Genomic DNA, 20,481 nt, shown 5'->3' with positions numbered 1-20,481 from the left:
GTGATACTTGATACACATCTTTGAATGTAATATGTACACTACAGAATCTCAACCTGCTAAATCATACATTGATAATTTGTACTTAACCAAGACCACGCAAGTCCAGTAGATGATGGAGTAAAAAGTAATGCTTCTGAGTGGTCACTGAGATGATACAATTTAAACAAACAAACAAACAAAAAGACAGCAGGAGGGAACTAGCTCTTCACTTCTGCTGTTTTGCAGCGTTCCAGTCTGTGTTTTTTTTCTTTTAACTATTCCTTAAGAGCACTTCTCCAGCCATGTATCTCTGTTTACATAACTGTAAATTGTAAGGGAATTTGAAACACATTTCTATTTCAGTGAAATTAAGTGTGAATAGTTTATTTTGCCACATACTTAGAATTTATCTATATAAGGGATTTTTTACACTAATGGAATTGTGCTGGTCCAAAGACACAGGGGAGAAACATTGCACAACTGTAGGAGTTTGTACAATGGCAACATTGCCTCTGTTTCAAACAGACTATTCACTGAGGGGATTAGATGTTCAGGCTAGAGCCTTTACCAAAATTGCCGTATACTTCTCCTGCCTGAAGTGCCTCCTGACTGTGGTAAGTTTAAGACTCTGTTTTTGTTCAATAGAGAGCAACAGTGAAGAGGGGAAAAAATAGGTAGCCTGCTCAAAAGGTATCATGTGGAAGGAAAAAACACTTGAAATGTGGGATACCAGTAGTTCTAAGTAATTTCATAGATGGGGATTACTCCTGCTTTTCAAAATGAAAGCAGACCACATCTGATCTGTGTGAAAGTGTGTTCATAACTCATTTCAGCCACAGAATAGCTAACAGAGATGTTTCTAGATGTACATTCTTCTGCTTACAGTACCTAGGTAAGACTGACCTAGGCCTAGCATCTCCATGGCAAAGCTTTGTTTTGCAGGGCATCGACACCTGCCTCTGTTATATCTAGGGCCATACATAGAGTCATAGAATGGTAGGGGTTGGATAGGATGTCTGGAGATCATCTAGTCCAATCTCCCTACTACTGCATGTACACCTAGATCAGGTTGCACAGGAATATGTCCAAGCAGGTTTGCAACATCTCCACAGAGCAAGACTCCACAAACTCTGCGCAGCCTGTTCCAGTGCTGCCTCACCCTCAGAGAAGTTTCTCCTTAGAAGTGAAACCTCTTGTGTTTACACTTGTACCCGATGCCCCTTGCCCTATCGCTGGGCACCACTGAAAAAAGCCCAGCCCCATCCTCATGATTTCCACCCTTTAGATATTTACATGCATTAATAAGATCCCCTCTCAGTTTTTTCTTTTCCAGGCTTAAGATCCCCAGGTCTCTCAGCCTTTCCATATATGAAAGATACTCCAGTCCCCTAATCATCTTTGCAGCCCTGTGTTGCACTCTCTACAGTAGTTCCTTGCCCCTCTCGAAAAGCGGAGCCTGGAACTGGACACAATACTCCCAAGTGCAGTCTCACCAAGGCAGAGTTAGAGGGGGAGGAGAGTTGACGTGCAGAATTGCTTTCCAGCAGCTGTACTGATGCATGTAGTTACTCCTCCCCAGATGCAGGACTCTGCACTTGTCCTTGTTGAACTTCACAAGGTTTACCTCTACCAAGCCCTTCAGCTTGTCCAGTTCTTGCTGAATAGCAGCACAGCCTTCTGGTGTGTCAGCCACTCCTCCCAGTTTTGCATCATCTGCAAACTTGCTGAGAGTACACTCTGTCCCTTCATCCAGGTTGTTGATGAAGGTATTGAGCAAGACTGGACCCATCATTAACCCTTGCAGAACACCACTAGCCATAGGCCTCCAACTGGATCCTCCACTGTTCATCCCAATTATGAGCTCTGTCATTCAGCCAGTTCTCAATCCATCTCACTGTCCAGTCATCTAACCCACACTTTCTGAACTTAACCTGTCAGGATGTAGTGGGAGACAATGACAAAATTCTTGAGAAGGCTGAGGTAGACAACGTCTACTGCTCTCCCCTCACTTACAAAGCTGGTCATACCATCTTAGAAGGTGAAGAGATCAAGAGACAAGTATGACTTCCACTCTGTGAATCCACGCTTACTATTCCTGATAATCTTTTCCTCTACATGCTTAGAGATGACCTCAAGAATGAGCTGTTCTACCACCTTTTCAGGCTGACTGGCCTGTGGTTCCTGGGTCCTTCTTGGTCCTTTAGAACACTAGAGAGACACTGGCTTTCTTTCAGTCCTCAGGCACTTCTGCTATTCTTCATGAACTTCTAAACATGATGGAGAGTGCCTTAGCAATAATTTTAGCCAGCTCCCTCAGCACATCAAGGCCCATGAATTTGTGGATGTCCAGATTGTGTAGATGATCTCTAAACCAGTCCTTGACTTCAAGGGAGAGTCTTCATTCCTCCAGGCTTTCTTACCTCCATGGACTGAGGGCCAGCATTAGTAGTAGAGATAGAGCAAAGGCAGCATTCGGTAAATCTGCCTTCTATCTTCTTTCACCAGGACATCCACCTCTATCAGCAGCGGGCCCACATTTTGCCTGGTGTTTCTTTTCCTGTTAATGCACTTGAAGAAGCCCTTCTTATTTTTCACATCCTTTGCCAGATTTAATTCCAAGAGAGCCCTCAATTTCATTGTAGTATCCGTACACACTCTGGCAGTGTTCCTGTTTTCTTCCTAAGTGGCCAGTCCCTTTTTCCACGTACTGTGAACTTTCTTCTTTCATTTTTCTGGAAGGTCTTTAGTGATCCATGCAGGTGTACTGCCTCCCTTGCTTGATTCCTTGCTCTTGGGGATGCACCAAATTTGAGCTTGGAGGAGGTGGTGCTTGAATATTAACCAGCTCTCTTCAGCAGTTTCTTTTGAGATGCTCTGGGATGCTGTTTTGGTAGATGGTTTTAGTTGCAGAATGTAGCTGCTGTGTGAAGGAGGTGTGAGTGTGGCTTCAGAGGATAATTTCATCACACAATATTATTTCTAAGATCATTGACACATGGGTAGGTTCAGGTACAAACTAGAGTCTGAATTTAAGAATTTGAGGAATAACTTTTATCAATCCCTCGTCGTCTCATGTTTTTGAGTATGAAACATACATTAAAGCACAGGTAATAGCCTGGATCAGCTTGAGTAACTACCCTTTTAATGACTATAAACCTGGAAAGTGTGAAGTCAGCTGTGTTGAACATCAGAATCTTGGTCCTAGATTGCTTAGACAGTAATGTAGTTGTGTGTTCTGTTTGCCTTGACAAAAATTAACTGTTCATGAGAAAAATACTAATGGCAGGAACAGACTGTGAAGTGGCAGCATGGTAAGGAGTATTTACTGACCTCTGCAAGGGAAGAAGTGGCCTTTAGCACGAGAATGATTGAGGTTTTCAGAGAAGATTTGTGTTAGAAGCTCACTTGAAACCCACTATATATTTTCTCCAGACGATAATCTGTAGTCTTAACTGTCTTTCTTAGATATGTTTTGGCAGTACTGTGCTATTGGTTTTGACAATCTTTCCATCACAAATACTCAAGAGCAAACAGACAACCTTACATACACGCGTGCAGTTCTCATTCATGTCGGCACAAGTTATGCCTGCTTTCAGGAAGACAAGATTTGGTCCTGTGTAACTGGACAGAGTTTTATTCTATTTTCATAGTTGTAAAATGTTCTGAGAGCTTTGATTTAAAAGGGTTCTGATATTTTGATTGCTTTTACAGAACACTGATGGCAGTAATACAGTATCAGCTGCGTGAGTCAAAAGTCTGTACCTGATGGCAGTGCCACCCCCCACCAGCTTTTTGTTCACTTTTTTTTTTTTTTTTTTAAATTTTTAAAACCAATGAGAATAATTATATTTAGAAATGTTTGCAGGCTGAATTCAGGCATTAACCAAGAAAAATAATCAAGAAAAGTGAAACCAAGAGAAATCATATCTTCCATTTTGAAAACAGTGCAAACAATAAACAGTCAATATTGACCTCTATTTTTTTAACAGTAAGAGTATAAACTATACAAAAGAAGAAAATACTTGACAAATTAAGTTGTTTGTGGTTCTGAAGCCTCTTACATGAAATGATTGAAGAGATGATTCCAAAATACTGCATTAAGCTCACAACTGTGTTCTGGCCGCTGGTAGGTAACGTGCATCAAGTTTACAGAGTACAGCAACTTTAGGTAAAAGTATTTAGCTGCTTTGTGTTTCAGAGGTCAGAGAATTATAAGGTTGTCAAATGTTCTTGCAGAGAAAATGCCCAACGGAAGCTGCAAAATACTAGGCTCTTACTCTCTGAAGTTTCTTGAAATATAAAATCAAATATTGTGCACTTAACAAATGTCTTCATATAAAGTTCAGCATCTCTACTGATTTTATCTTCTGCTGCAGTATCCCATTTGAATTGAGGTAAGTTCTTTTTGTTCACTGCATCAGTCTTTGTAAAAATTCATTTGTGCTAGACACAAAGGGTTTTGAGGAACAAATGTAATTTGCAACTGCGGAAACTAGTTGGAATCACGTTTTTAAGGGGTTGAATTCCCTGCTACTATGTAGGTTATTATATCCGTGGCATTTGGTTTATCTTTTGTGTTAATCACTGAGTTATGTGTGCAGCACTAAAGACAGCTAAAATTAGAAGCTTGTATGAAGTTACTGGGGTGCATTGCCGTAGCTGCTCTGATTAATATTTGTTAATCTAATCATGCCTGCATATTTCTGTTTTGTTGACTTTTTATATATTCTTTATGCAGGCAGATCCTTGTGTCATGTAAATGGGGAGAAAAGTAAACTTTTTCTCCCCTATTTGCTTAATTACCTTCTACAGAACTTGTTCTAAGGCAAATAAGCAAAGTGCTTTTGTAGTGAGGAAAACTTAGTTTCTGTTTTACAATCAGAATTTCTGGCATTTACAGTTTTGTGTTAGTGTTTAATTATAATATTTAGCTAGTCTTTTTGGACAGGAGTGTTATTTTTTCTAAGCAGGAAATTAATGAGTTTTTAAACCTTTACTCTTATAATATTTATGATCAGAAACAAAGTATTTTGGAGGGGCTTGTCTGCATAGCCAGACTCAACAAACGTAGTTTTTCAGAATAGTATATAATACAATGAAGAAAATGTAACTACTCAAGAATGAATTGAATGGTAAGTCTTCAGGGACTTCCTGATTGAATTTCAACAAGGTTCTTTGGTCTTGTTTTGCCTTCTGTGAGGGAAGAATGCTCCTTAGGATTTCTTAAATTCAGTATGAAACATTGCATTGACAATGCGAAAGGGGGGGGGAAAAAAACAACCAAAAAAACCCTCCCAAAACCCCCCAGCAAACCAAACCCACGAAGCCCCAGTACTCCTGACTTTTATCTTAGTGAGCAGTTTGGAAAAAGAAGCACTTAAATGAAACATAGGTGTGACTTAAACGCTTGTTTGTCTTGTGTTTGTTGGTGATGAGAGGTCTTTATAATTAGAACTTGTCAGGAGAGTAACTCACCTATTCTCAAACACACTTAATATTCTAAGTTAGTTTCAAAGGAAGCTTAGTGTCCCTGTTTCAGATAATCTTCTTCGTTTTTTTCCCTTGTGCTCGGAGGTGTGTTGCTTTTCCAACTTCTCTGTTCTTCCAACCAACAAAGAAGAATGTAGCAAAGCATTGGTGAGGTGGCCTCATTTCATGTTTGGATAACTCTGACTACCTCCCCAAGATTGCTCTGATAGATGTCCTTACATGGAGTTCATCAGGTTCATTTTTTTCAGAACCTCATGCTAGGCCTATATTCTCTTTCAGAGGTGAAAAACAAGAGCTTTATCTATAAGCCATCTAGTTTCCCCAGGACAGTTTGAAGGAAAAATGAAAAATAAACAAACCCCAAAAATGTTTAGAGAAAGTTGGGGAAACTAGAATTAGCATAAATTTTCATTAGTCTTTTCCTCTGAAGAAGCAATATGTTGCTGAAAAGTGGATGATATCACAGAATCACAGGATCAACCAGGTTGGAAGAGGCCTCCAAGATCATGAAGCCCAACCGATCATCTAACCCCCACTAATCAACTAGACCATGGCACTAAATGTCTCATCCAGCCTCATCCAGTCTTTTCTTAAACACTTCCAGGGATGTCGACTCTACCACCACCTCCCTGGGGAGCCTATTCAAATGGGCAATCACTCTTTCTGTGGAGAACTTTTCTAACATCCAGCCTAAACTTCCCCCTACACAGCTTGAGACTCTGTCCTCTTATTCTGGTGCTGGTTGCCTGGGAGAAGAGACCAACCCCCACCTGGCTACAGCCACCCTCCAGGTAGATGGAGACAGCAATAAGGTCACCCCTGAGTCTCCTCTTCTCCAGGCTAAGCAACCCCAGCTCCCTCAGCCTCTCCTCATAGGGCTTGGGCTCCAAAACCCTCACCAGCTTTGTTGCCCTTCACTGGACACATTCCAGCAACTCAACATCTTTCTTGAATTGAGGGGCCTAGAAATGGACATAGTACTCAAGGAAGGTGTGGCCTAACCAATGCTGAGTACAGGGGGAGGATGACCTCCCTGTTCCTGCTGGCCACACTATAGCTGATACAGGCCAGGATGCCATTGGCCTTCTTTGCCACCTGGGCACACTGCTGGCTCATGTTCAGCCTACCATCAACCAGCTCCCCCAGGTCCCTTTCTGCCTGGCTGCTCTCCAGCCACTCTGACCCTAGCCTGTAGCACTGCCTGGGGTTGTTGAGGCCAATACATGTGCTTCCAAGAAATTCCTTGTAGACAGTTTGTTTCTGAATTACAGACTCAATGCTTTCTGATGGTTTTTACTTAATATGTAATGCTGTTTCTCAGGGCACAGTCTATTGTAGTAGATTAGGATATGTTTTTCCAGTTTATTGATTTTAAAAAACCAAAACAAACCCAAAAAACTCCAACCAAACAACAAAAAAAATACAACAAATAACAACCAATCCCCCCAAAACCACCACCCAAACAGGCAAAAAAATAAGGCACCAAAAAAACCCTAACCAAACAGGCAAAAAACCACTTACCACGTGTACAAAGATGTAATTGTAATGATGGGGAAGTTTTTTACAGTTTCTGTGTTGATGCACTATGTATCTTAGGTGTGGGGGTTTTGTTTTGTTTTAAATAGTTAGGAGTCTCAATACTAGAACTGCAGAACCTTGTAGTTGTTAGCTGGCAGTTTTTTTGTACAATACAGCGGTTCTGAAGAGTAGAACACTTAACTTGGAATGGGCTGCCCAGGGAGGTGGTGGAGTCACCATCATTGGAGGTGTTCAGGAGGAGACTTGATGGGGTGCTTGGTGCCATGGTTTAGTTGATTAGATGGGTTGGATTGGTTGATACGTTGGATGCGATGATCTTGAAGGTCTCTTCCAACCTGGTCTCTTCTTTTCTATTCTATTCTAACCAAAGTCTTACTTAAGCATCTTTATCTGCACCACTTGAAACCTGCTGTTAACCTTGCTGTATAAGGTGGAGGTGGCGAGAACCCATAGTGAGGCACACATTTTCATCATGGGACACTTCCTGAACAGAATATAATTATGGTGAGACAGCTTTTCTTGGATGAGGTATTCCTGTACGTTCATTGTGAATGAAGTTGTGAAATTGATATGTCATTAATACAAAAAAGATATCCTGAAAGGCTGCACAGAACAAGTAGAGAAATGTTTTCTCCTACAGAGTATTGCTCTGTTATTGGAAAAGCACATAAATTATACAAGGTACGAGAATTCCTTTTTTACAAGACACAGTATATTTATACCTACTGTGTGCATTCCACTTTGTTCCAGTTTTTCAAGCAGCTACACATAAAACTGGATAGTAATCTTGAAAAGTGTGCTTGGAAACATCATCTCTATTTTTGTGTAGCAGAGATAGATGTCTTAAGTTTAGGGTTTTTTTAAGTAGCATTAAGATCCAAAGTAGTGACAGCACTGCAGTATGGAAGTGAGCTATTAAAAACTGGTTTTGTAGCATGGTCATGTCCATTACAGTACTATTCTATACCAAGATATGTAATATATAGTTAATGCTCACAGCTGTCATATTACAGGGAACTACATTTGGTTTTAAACACAGTATTTTTCAATACTTTTTTTCTATGAAGAATTAGATAAGCAGCCATGACCATTGTAAATTTTGTGTAATTTCCAATGCAGATAAATTAGATAAATAGCAATTTTGGTAGCAGAAATAGCAAACTGATGTGAGGACAGTTAAACACTGGCAAGTAATCTGGTAAATGACCAGTGTGCTACAGAACAGTGAATGTAAGGCATTATGTTGCTTTTTCTCTGGTCTTATTTTGTCAGAGGATGAATTACTTTCAGAAGGGGATTGTTTTCTTTCTTTTCGTTGTTGGTAGAGATATGCATAAATTATCTATATTTATTCTCCCACAATAAATGTGTGTGTGTGTATGTGTGAGTAGATGGATGGATGGCAGAACTGTATTTATGGAGTGTCCTGTGAAAAAGGGGAAAAAATGTCCCACAGTGTTTGGGACTAGAACTCTCTTTTGTGGAAGACCTGCAGCATCATTGCTGGTGTGACAGTTTTTGCTCAAAGCAACAAGATCTCTTGCTTCCTCTGTCTCAGTCTGCTTCATGATACTTGGGTAAATGTGTGCATACACAGACCAAATCATTAGATGTTTTTTCCAAGTGCTTGTAGGGGATGTTTCAGACTGTGAAAGAGTTTGTAAGGTCTTGCAGGCTGGTATAACTGGAAAGTGCTCAGACAGCATCCTACCTGGAATATGCCTTCCAGGAATCCTCCAGAAAGGAAGAGACAGGTGTGTTTTAAAAGATGAAGTGTTTTAGCATCATAGGAGACTAAGAAAAGTATGGCATACAGAAACAAGCTACTGAAACTGGTGTTTGAAGACAAGAAGTAGTCCTTGTAGTACTCTATTTTTTATATTTTTCTTTATTTACAAAAATTAATCACATTAAAAAACATATTTTTCAAAGTTAATTGTCATCTTGAATGCCTTCAGTCTGCGAGTTGTTGGACTTGAGAGCTTTCCTTCCAGGACTCAGTTTTATGGGAAGATGCTAACACCTTTTCTCTGTCCTCCTAGACAGTGTGACTAATTCCAAGTGTTCTAAAACGAACACTTAAAATCAGGGCATTAATGAAAATACTGCTTATCTTAAATGCAAAACTTAAAAAAGCAAGGCCATGTTCTTCTCATACAGGAATATGAACGGAAACCTGGAGTTGATGTTGGTTTACTTAATTTGGAGGCTCAATAAAACAGGAAGCTTATAAATGCTCCAGGATCCTTGTACGGAAGTAATTTCCATAATCTGGTCATTAGTTTGTTTCTGATCTGAGTGCTTGATTTTTATGTGTGTTAAAACAGGTGACAAAATTCCCACTGGCTGCACTGGGATTGGCCATGTAGGAGAAAGTATGATTGGTCACTGCGTAGCAGCTTTGACATATTTAATGTCATGGATTGTAATCAATTTCTGTGTCTTTCACAATGGGTCATGTTTAAGGCTTCAAGAAAAAAAGCAGTTTTGCTAGTGGATTCTCATTAGCATTGTGGTTGAGGAGGAACTGTTAAGGTCATGGAGTATTACAGGTTTAAAAGGGCAGCTAAGAGAGAAATGGGGTACTATGCTTACAGATAACTAGGAAAACTTTTTTCCCCTCTCTTCTTCCTCCCTTCCCCCCCCATGTTCCTCCCACTACTTCACCCATCCCTTGTGTTTTGTTTTGGGGTTTTTGTTGTTGTTGTTGCTTGTTTGTTTGGGTTTTTTTTGTCTTGTCTCTCATAGTAGAGAAGTTTCATAAAATACACCTGTGTGCAAACCAGGGTCACAGTTTGGGAAGTATTGCATATGAATAGTATATAAGTTAATGCCTGAGTCTCGTGCGAAATATTTAGGGATGAACATTTATGGCGCAACAAGAAACTGCACATTTGTCACCCTCTTATCTCACTAACACTTAAAACTAGGTAACAGCTAATTTCCTTTTTGAAGGAAGTGGCGTATACTTAATTTGACATGTTCTACAATTATTTGTTGTTGTCTAGTACTAGATAATTTTCTTCACACTTCTAATTAATTTTCAGTGGAACCTAGTCACATAGAGGTTTTCTTGGTTACAAATCTAGTTTTGTTCTGAAGGGAAGTTGAAACTCCACGGTGTAAAACTATTCAGTTTTCTGATGTCTAGTTAGACGTGTAGGAGGGCATTGCAGTGCTGCTTTCCAGCTGTCCACACGGAGTTTTACCTTGTTCATAGCAAATACTTTGTACTGCATGTGAATTAAATTTTTGCATACCTAGTGCTACAAAATAACAAAACAAAAAAGAACACCCTGTCGGTCCTAACCCTTCTACGCAGATGTCTTCCAAAATTTACAGGTACAATTTTAGTGGTGGTGGTTCATAAATAGATTATTTATTTTTTTCCTTTATTTATTAGCAGACTTGTTTTTATATGTATTAGTGACGGAATGGATTAAGCACAGCTGTAAGTTACTGTATTTCTGTAGAAAATGGGAAATAGTGTAAAATTGGTTTTGTTAAATGTTGGCAGTTTTTAAATAAACCTTTCATCTCCTAAAAAAGCCCTCTGGTTTATGTGACAACATACTACCCTGGACTCCAGTTTCCTTGTTTACCAACAGATATCATTTCCAGTTATTGCTACTCTCTTTTCAGTTATAAGCTTCTAACAGGAACTGCATGTTCTCTTCTGAGTTTAGGTGATGGCAGGAGAAGGTGGTGTGTATTTGGTCTGTTTAAACACCAACAGTTAAGATCTTTCCAAATGCATTTCTACTTCTTTGTTCAAGCTTAGTTTATGAAAGGATGGAGATGGACAGCATCTCTTCCCTAGAAGAAATTTCTCTCATGGCTATAGTCTGCTGTCTGTACTGTCTGGAGTCGCAGAACTTGGACAGCTAAGTAAAGCTCATGTTTCTGTAACTTCCTGAAGCTTCAGCAGGATGTTCAGTGATGTGCCTGCCTTTTTAAAAAATCTGGAATCAACTTGAAGAGTTTACAGCAGTTCTTCCAGGTTCTGTACCATTTCTGTTCTGTTGTAGTTGAAGGGAAAAACATTTTCACAGGTCTTCAAAGTGGGTACAAACCAACAAACAAACTAACCCACCCAAACACCCAAAATAAAAGCCAAACCCTTGGTTTGAGTCGTACTAAAGATAGATACACTATATAAGCATAGTACTTTGATCCCAGTTTATTTGCATTAGGTGACCCCTAATATGAACTCAATGAAAAGCTGCTTGAGGTAAGCTCACTGTTTCTGTAACCTTTCTAATTGTTCAAATACATGTGCATTAACACCTGGATCCATGGTATTAAAGTTTTAGAGCTGCAGTTAAGCTCTTCATGTGTAGTTTTGTGTTTTCAGTAACCAAAAATCATTCCTTGTTTGCCGAAACTGACTTGCATGTTGTCTTTCATAGACTTGAATTAGTGCTGCAGTAAATTTGTTTCTAGCCTTCTGTTTCAGGGCAAGCAATAGCTGTCTAAAGAGTTCTCATTTCAGGCTGTTACCTAAATAATTCTTAGCCTTATGGAAAGTGAACAGATAATAATTTATCAAACTAATAAATATTAATGTAAAATAATACTGCATTTCTAACAATGTGTGTTTGGGCTTTTTTTTTTTTCATGTCTCTACGATGGCTATGTTGCAATAGTGTAACAGCATATGTAAAAATTCTTCAATGGAGTAAGAGAGTTGTGTATCTTAGCTTTTTTACAAAGCATGACTGGAATCATAGCTCAGATAATTTTTAAGTTTACTGAAGTATTTCTTGGATTGTCTTGTGACCCTATTAGCTCGTTCATCACACAGGCAAAGTAATGGGCTACCAACACAGGAAAAAAAACTAAGAATGTGATGTCAGCATGGTCATTCTCTCCTGCTTGCACTTTTTTATATTTATTTGTTCTCTGATATAAAATTCAAATCTTTCACTGTTTTCCATTTCAAATAAACTCAACATTCGATAGCTACTAATAAGCATGTGAAGAGCTCTAGAACTCATTTGCTGGATGCCAGAAGGCAGTATTGTCTGTTTTCTCAGAGGTATGGAGCATCTGGCTGCTCCAGTGCAGTCTGATGGGGTTGTTGCACCTCTGATCACCACTTCCTTTGTATAACTGCTTTTCTGCAGTGTCTGTTAAAAAAAGAAGTGAAAATGCTAGGTCAAGAAATCTCTCTCTAGAGTGGGGTAATTTGGTGGGGTACAGTGTGGGAAAAGCACATCAGATGCAGTTTTGTTGTTTGGCTATGCATTGTCATTACCTACATGAGAAGTGTCTGGCATGCAGGCATGTTGACAAGCTGGGAAACCAATGTCTAAGGGAAGACAACCTTTTGAGAGCAGGTGTATTTCAACATTCAAAGTAGATAATTTGCAAGGAAAGTTTTCTCATTTACTACAGAACAGCTTTTTAAAATTTCTCTTGCATGTATTCTCAACTGTGGTGTGCCCTGTGTTATCTATTTCTTTTGCCAAAGTAACATTTCCTGTGGCATGTGGCTCAAAAGGCAAGGTATATAACAAATTTTTAGCTGCAAAACCCATGGAGTTTCTAAGGTCTTGCTTGCTTTCTCCATACAAGCTTGCTTATTTAAATGGACATCCTAATCTGCCTGGCGTTTTCTATCTGAGTGAAAAAGGTGATGTCATTGAAGGTGCACTTAGTGGTTTCCATGACAATCATTGATTACCATATGGAGTCAAATAGAAGGCAGGAAGAGAAAGATCAGTCCAGCCGTTTATTATCATTATCCACCCTAAAGCTAAAAGCATACATCTTTAAGCACGTACGGGCATGAAGCAAAGTGCAACTGCAAGGCATCCCAGTTATCCAGTGTCACTTCAGCTAGTATATCCACGTATGCATGTTTAGCTGTAGACTAGATGACTTTTTAGACAAGGGGATTTATCAGAGCTGCAAACAAAGCAGCAGAGCCATGAAAGTTTAGTAGCCACTGATAATCCATGGGCCTTAATTTCTTTCGTTTTGTTGGAGTGGCCTCACTACTGAAAGGCAATATGGCTTTTTCTGCGGCACAGGGAAATAGGGATCTTCCTCCATGAATAACTGCTGTATTTACAATGTAGTGTCTGGCCCCATTTTGCAGGTGACTGATCCCTTTTTTACCATTTGCTGTACACCATTTCTTCTGCATATTTCTTCATCAGTCTGCGCAGCTCCACTGACCTCAGGTGTCACAAATCTTCAGATTTTCCTCATGAGCTGCAAGTTTCTGATTTGCCTCTGGTTTTGTAATAACCTGTTGATTAATATGACTGATGAGGTCTGTTTCTTGCCTTTGTTTCTGTTGGTTCATATGTGGGGTTTGTGTCTTTATGTGGCCTTGTTTATGGCTTCCCCTTCACTTATTATCCCCGTAAGTATTGAAAAGGGTTTTGACCATATAAGGAAGAAGAGGCCGTCCCGTGTTACATACTCTTGCACAAAAAAATATGCCTCTTTCATAGAAGTTGAAAGCCTGCCTTCTGTGAATTTAATCTGATCTTTACTTTCTGAAACGCTTTAGTTCAGTAATTTAAAAGCTTTTAAAAACCCTTGAAAAGTTGTGTATAGATTTATTTCTACAGTCCCAGCAAAACTAGCCTATTCTGTTTAGCAGTGCTTGACATGAATTAATACAGAAATTAAAGTACGTTCCATCTGTGATGGCACCATCTCACAGGGAAACTGCAACTACTGCTCTAATTAAGGACTCAGAGAAGAAAGTAGGTAGTAGAGGTGAGAAGTAGTTTCCTGCAGGCTAGAAGGAATACGGAAAGGGAACAACCTGAAATATAAATAGATCAGTTCCCTTTCTGTCTTACAAGAATTTGGGGTTTCTCAATCAGCAGTAGGTTTTCAATTATAACAGTCCAAATACTCTGTGAGAAAGAGAATATGCTTGCATTAAGGAAATGGATGCCACCTGGTTAAAAATAGGGATGCCAACTTACTGGTACATGATAGGGCAAAGCTGGCTCAACAGAGTCATGTTTAGAAACTGGAAATTAACTTGGAAAGTGTCAGTTCTTTGCTCTCTCTGCTATAACAGTGCTAAACACTGCAAACTTGTTAGTCAGTAAGCGAACTATTAAATCACTTATGAGAGCTGGCAGAAAGTAGCACTGTAGTAACCTGTTGATGATTCCAGAGTTGAGAAGAGAAAGGTAAGTATGCATCTTCATACCTCTAGTCAGAGATTTCCTTAAGGGAAGCAAAAATATACAGCATATTAATCCTTAAACCTGAGGGCAAGGAGGAGAAGCCTACTGAACTCTTCAGGGTTTTGTCACACTGATGTAAGATGGGCTCGCTACCCTAGAGGACAGGAATCACACTGCATGAGAAACCTGCTTTACACCATAGGGAGCAGGCCAACTGACCTGTGTGTTAAAGATCTGGAGCTTGATCAATCTATTTTGTGAAGGCTAAAAGCTACTTTTATGTTGAATGTTTCTGCGAGTCTGGCTATGTCAGTGAAACTGAGCCTTCAGTACATCCTTGTATGCTAACTAGTTTACAAGATACTGTCATACTTCCCTTTCTTCCTGTTGTGTTCTGGTGCATTGAATATGTTTTTTACTTTTTTCCTCTGTAGTGACAGAGGTTCAATAGGAAGAATAAGGAATATGCCCCCATTGAAGCAAAGAAGGTAGCAGTGTTTGATATATGGTAGTTAAATGTGATAAGTAGTATGTTGCAGAACAAAACAGGAGTGATTTATTGTCATTCCATGTTTCTGTTTCTATGATTCTGTAGAAGTACAGGACTTCATCTGTGCTTTTGTTTTTAGCAGCTGGCTGCTGTGACTTCTGAAGAGTTTACGTCATGTTGCGTGTTGTGAAAGGGCTTGTGAGTTACACTAAAGCAGAGTGATAGGAAATAGTCTTACAGGTATTGACGCTTGAACAATTTGTGGTTTGATAGTCAAGAGTTACTATGGTTGGCACCTCTCTCCTCAGGGAGTCTACTTCGTATTGGAATGAATGGTATTTTGATACTGACATTTGATATACAGAATTTGATATTTTGTTTAAGGACAATGAACCTAGATATTAGTGCTTAAATCCCTATTTTGTATTTTTCTCAGTTTTCCTGTGAAATCAAGCAATACCGTCTGTGCTTTGAACATGGGTTATTAACACCATAAAGCTGAAAACTAAAGCTGAGAAAAATAACCATTAATTTTGATCCTGCTCTTAAAAACGTGAGGCCTTTTTGTACTTAATGATAGATATCGCATTTTACATAGGCCTTCTAACGTTCAGTACAAAATTCCTTTTCAGTGGTAGTGCTACGCATTGCTCGGTACACCACAGCTCTCACCAGGTACCCAAAACCCAAGGAATATTCGGTGTGCTTATATTTACAAAATGCAAGTTGGTTAACGCACTGTCAAACAAGAATCCTGTGGAGAAAGCATCTGGGACACAGGTCTTTGGTTTGGCACTTAGCTACCACAGGTCATTGTTCATGCACCTAAAGGGGATAAATGCAGTGTGTATACAAATGTTTTTATTACAGTCTGATCTTTGTATTCCTGTGTTTTCCAATAATGCAAGTGTATGTATGCATGTATATATACATTTTGTGATTTCAGTTTCTAAATTCTACAATAACAGTAGATGGAAAGCACTTAGGTTAATGAATAACAGACATAATTACTAAGACTGCAGTGTTGTAACTGCGACAAGGAATCCATGTCATTTTTGTGATATACCACATTTCAACCACAGTATTAATGCTTAGTGTTGATATTTTTGTGTGAACATATTGCATACAGGAAAAAAAAAAAAACAAACCAAACTTGTAATAGGTTAACTGTTTGAACTTCTAGCTACCACACTTTGCTTCAAAAAGTGCTAGTGAAATTAATTTCTGCACATACTGTTTTCACAGCAGCCTTCACTGGGGAAGGTCTCTTTACACGTGAAATGCTGCTTGCAAACATCATTCCTTTTCAGTGTCATTAGTTACATTGTAGCAGCAAACAGTTTACAAATAACTTGGTACCCATTAATTGTCAGTGGAGCATATTCTTTTCATTGTCGATAAATGTAAAGTAATAATACCACAATAAAACCAAGTTTAATAAAAGTTAATTTAAAAAAGCAGCTTTCTTCTTTCTTCACTATTTTAATATCCTTTAATTTATTCTTACGGTGACTTATTATAAAACCATGACAACAAAACACTCACAAGAGGTCTGAAATACCAGACTACCTTCAGCTAAAATTAAGCTGCAGTAAAATGAAAAGAGTACATGCAACAGTAATAGTTGGCTACATCCTTATAGCAAGACTTTTTTTAAAAGGAATTGTGTGCTTGTAATTTTTATGTACTGCTTCAGAAGCACATCTGCCTCCTGTAACTCCCCTAAGAGGAACAAAAATGTATGTCTAGGCTTTCCCATTTCTCCTGGTTCCCTTCTTGGGTGGGTGGGTGGGTGGCGGGGGGAGAATTATATGTGAACATACATGAAATTGCCTCACTGAAGTAATCAAAGATCTGCTTTCTTTAGCACAATCCGTAAGCCTGCCTTTCACCTTAACTTGGTTTATATGCCAATGCCAGAACATATCTCAAACTAGCCATCCCCTGACCACTTTCACTCACTTCCAGTGCCCACTTTTTTACTTCTCCAAATGATAGTCATCCTTAAACCTGGCCTACCAATCTTTGCAAGAGGAAAAGATGTCATTGTGGAGGAACTGTGCATGAAATAGATCATCCTTCAGATCCACTAGAATTTATATCTCATTTGTTGCTGCTATCTACCATTTAGTGGCTAGCTTTTATGCATAGCCTCTCATTAAGTGAAACTTCTCCAAACGGATGGTATAAAAGGATCTTTCTACATTGAATATAGGAGATGTATCTGACCTTGATCTAAACCAGCAGGCCACCTCTTAGGCTAATTGACACAGAGGGTGCTCTATTTTCAGCATACAGAATAATACACAACATGACTGGTTGTGTATTAATGACTGGTTTCTTTGGCATCTCATAGAGTGCTATGAGTACCTGACTCCAGAAACCAGCCCACCAGGGTATTGTTTGGTTTGTTGCTGAAATAAAAAAAAAATAATAAAAATCCCCATGTAGAAAAAAATCTAGTTATATGATCTACAACAGAGTCCGTGCTCCCCAAAAGTGTCTTTGGCAAAGAGTTTCACCTACCTCACTAATTAATGGAATGGGCACTGGCCCTGCCTGGTCGTACTTTTCTTTCAACCTTGCAAACTATATAGCACTGCTGCCTTCTCCAACTTGGAAAGATGAAACTAAAGCAAAGCTGTCAGCAAAATTACACTGTGAGAGAGCACACAGTCCAGAATATCTGTTTTGCCTCTTTTTTTTTTTTTTCTTCCTACCACCCCCCGTAGAGTTGGCTGTTGTGACTCCACAGAGTCACTGTTAGAGAAGGTAATGTGGGTGGACTCACTGTTTTATCTCCATCTGCTGCTAGCTCTTAGATAATGAAGAGCAAAGTGGTGTTGAATTGTCCCATCCAATGTGTACATCTCGCAAGCACATAAATAACTACACAAAACCAGCGGTGAAACTATTTGTTGCATTTTTGGCAGTGTACTGGCAGAGACTGACGGGGGAAATAATTCTGGTCTGAAAAGGCATGGGAAAGGAAGCTAAATACAAGTGACACTGAAGCATCTTTGCTAATAAGCTTAATATAAAAGATAATCAGAAGGAAGATGTTTCTGTCACAGGAGTTTTTGGTGAGGACAAAGAGAAGTAATTTTCAACAAGATGCTACTTCTTGTATCGCTTGCCTGAAAAATGCCTGCTCAGCACACAGCCACAGGGAGACAGTATCAATGCCTGTAATTGTTACCAGAGTCCCAAACCTCCATTCTTTGTTCCAGTAGCTGTGAATGATCAGGATGCTGGCAACAGGCCAGGTCCTCAAAATCCCATGTATGAAAGTAGCTGAGGAGGAGTATTAAGGTAAGGTAAATCAAGGCAGTACTCTTCAGTCTCCTTGTGCTCCCTTTCCCATTGTGTAGAGCTGGCTGCTGTAATCTAATGAGCTATCAGGGTAAAACTACAAGGGCAGATAGCATATTTAATTAGTTCTGGGGGTTTTTGTTTGTTTGTTTGTTAATTTGTTAGAGGTTTCTGATGTGTGAAATTTGCTAGAGATCTCCCTTGTGCACCTCTGAGAAAAATGTGAGAAAAGCTGGGTGGACTAGGTGCAAGATACTCTTTCTGAATTAATTTGCTTTGGTAAATACCAAGACTCCTGTGTGTAGGGAAAAACAAACAAACAAACACCAACACCAACAACCAAACACCACCACCAAACCCACAAAAACCCAAACCAAAACAACACAAACACACAAAAACGCCAAACACCCCAGCTAAAGAAGTATGAAGCCAGCTATTTCACACAGGTAAATTCTTCAATATGATTAAAAAGTAAGGTGCTTTGTACTCACTACACAAATAAGTACTCTCACTGTTATACTTGGCAAACACATTTTCTTTTCCATCACTCTGATCACTCAAAATCCCAGGGTGTTCACGTCATAGTCTGAATGTGTATTGTAATCCATAATACAAAAGACGTTTTCTCAAATCATCTTTAAACTCTTACAGCTTAACAAAAAAAACCCCAAAACCAAAACCAAACAGTTTTGGTTTGTTCAAAATTTCTATATAAAGAACTACTATCAGCATAAAGAATCAGAACCACTGTCAGCGTTATTGCTTACCTATGCTTATGTCTCAAAAATCTAAAAACAGTACAAAAGTGTGAAGCATTCACTAGTGAAGAAGAAGCGTGAAGTAAAAGCCTCCAGTGTGTAAAAAAAGGAGACAGTAAATTGAGAGTGACCTTCAAGCAGATTATACTCTTAACATATTTCCAAACTGTCAAAATTGCCTACTCAATGTGTCATTGCTGAATTCCTCAAATACCCTATATCATTATATTATCTGTATGGCTGATTCCTAACTGATTATTTTCCCATTTCTATTATACTTAAAGCTTTAATTTAGTTTTATATATATATATATATGTATATATATATATATATATATATACATATATATCTTTGGGATTTTATTAATTTTATGATTAAGTATATCACTTAGCATTCTGGAGGGCACCACAGTTTTACTTTATTATACCCTGAAGAGCTTTCTCTTTGCCAGCTCTCTAATTAAGATGAGGCTGGAATCTTTATAATTTAAATTGCTTAAATATTTAGTATACGGTCCCTTAAGGAGAATAAATGCTTCAAAGCATAACTAGTGATGTACTGTCCCCTCATATGGTTATAACATTAGAAAAGGGACAACCTGGTTTTACAGGTTGTGGTGGGCAGGCTACAATAATTGCAACCCAAAAGCTGTGAAATTTTCTATTGTAATATAGGCCTGCTCCAAAGCTTGGCCTTCATTAGAAAATAAGATTTGTTGAAATCTGCATTGAGCCTTTTGGAAGCAATGACCAATGCTTGAAGCAGCAGTAGGAGACTTCAAGGGGTGTTGAATCACAATTAATTAGAAGCAGGCTGTCTTGCTGTTGTATCATAATATATAATCAAAGAAAAGAAAGAATAAGCATTTACAGATTAAAGCCTTTGATACCTTCCAGTACTACCTGCTGTAGTCTTTACTACATCTATTCAAGTGACAAAGAAAATGCAAGCCATCTTCTTTGTGCACTTCTCTAGTGTGGTGGAATGCTTGCAGTTATCTTAATGTATCATTCCCTGACATGGGAAATCACTTTACGAAGGAAAATATCTGCAAAGCCTTAGTGTCTATTGTGCTGCTAATGAGCCACAGGCTGGATGAAGACAGATATGGTGAAATTTTACAGGTATGTTACATGCAAATTCAGAATAGTTGACAATATTGGCAAAAAACCAATATTGTTTGAAAAACACAGATCTGACTCTGTACTCTTAACTGTGAGGTGGTTGAGTCTAGAATATTTTATTTATCAAACTGCTTTCCTTCAGTTCATTGTGCCAGTATCAGAATTCAAAACCAGTTCAATTTCTGAATACCATCTACTTCAGTACCAGGAAGCACCTCTGGAACATTCCACAATCTTTTTGACCTTTGGAAGCCTTAATCTCAAGCTTTCAGACAGTAAAAAGCATTCATTCTGTCCCTCATGGATCCTGAGCTGCCTAACTTTAAAGCTACATCAAGCCTGTACTTGTCTTTTCAGCCTGTGAGAGCTACTCTGCCATTGGCCCAAGGCTGAAAGTTACAAGTCACAGATGACTGCAACGTCCAGTCCTTGAAAATACATACCAACAGACTAGATTAGTAAACTAATGTAGCAAAAAGTGTCTGAGATGTCATGGCTAAATATGTTTTATCTAATGTACTTCACAAAGCATAGGCTTTTTTTCCTGAAAAGAGAAACCTTCGTCCAAACGTCTTCCTCTCTGGTATTTATTGAGGCCCAGGTAGTGAGATGTCTGTCTCTTCCCTGTA

Source organism: Dryobates pubescens, chromosome Z (genome assembly GCF_014839835.1).
Source record: "Dryobates pubescens isolate bDryPub1 chromosome Z, bDryPub1.pri, whole genome shotgun sequence".
Lineage (NCBI taxonomy): Eukaryota > Metazoa > Chordata > Aves > Piciformes > Picidae > Dryobates > Dryobates pubescens.
This window is presented reverse-complemented; position numbering follows the sequence as displayed.